Source organism: Penaeus monodon, chromosome 24 (genome assembly GCF_015228065.2).
Source record: "Penaeus monodon isolate SGIC_2016 chromosome 24, NSTDA_Pmon_1, whole genome shotgun sequence".
NCBI classification, from domain to species: Eukaryota; Metazoa; Arthropoda; class Malacostraca; order Decapoda; family Penaeidae; genus Penaeus; species Penaeus monodon.
Genome location: NC_051409.1, coordinates 20,251,193 through 20,252,055, shown reverse-complemented (window position 1 = coordinate 20,252,055; position 863 = coordinate 20,251,193).

Genomic DNA, 863 nt, shown 5'->3' with positions numbered 1-863 from the left:
GAGTTATATAAACCTATGAATGCGTCAATTAATCATGTCACCTTCTCTTGCAATTCGTACAACGTGCTCGTATCATATTCCCATGACAGAACGAACTCCTTTCGCAATGGGAGTGACATTTTACTCCTTGAAAGTCCGCAGCTCTCGGCATTCGCGCGTCACCGCAGGAATTTACCTCATGTCCATGTTCACAGTTAAAAACTCAACATTCAGCATCATTAACTGATTCTTTGTGAGTGTTAGTGAAAATGAACAAATCGGATGTCATCATTACACAAGTATACGTATTCTATTTACATTATTGTTTTCCCTGCAAAAAGTTACACTTATCCCACTGTGGGAGAAGAAAAACCAAACTGGCTCATGTTTCTGTCACACCCAATATTGGCTGTCCCGGTCGCTGCAATATTCAAGTGTCCCTCATTAAAGTTGAATAGAGCTCACGGCTTTCCTCTAAAGGGAAGCACAAAACGACCTGCTTCCACCTCTGTCAGTGTAATGGATGTCGCCGCACATATAAAATAGAGTGATTACACGCTGGCACATATTCATACTTTATATCTGCTGTATGCTTCTGTAGAATGTACCGTCACTTTTACGGTTTATGTAAAGCCAGCCATCACTGTTTCATGCGGCTATTGTCTTTTATGCGGAGTATCACCACAGTTGTAATTATTTCCACAGTAACAGTCCCGGTGCTACGATCATTACCTGCTCCGGCGGACGCACTGCGGCGCGCGCACCCTGATTGCTATTTCCTGATTCGAGTCCGGCCTCGACTGAGGCAGGCCGTCTAATGATGGGCATTTATTTTCGAGTAGCTAGATTTACCTTTCTAAATTACATAATATTCAGAGTGCAAC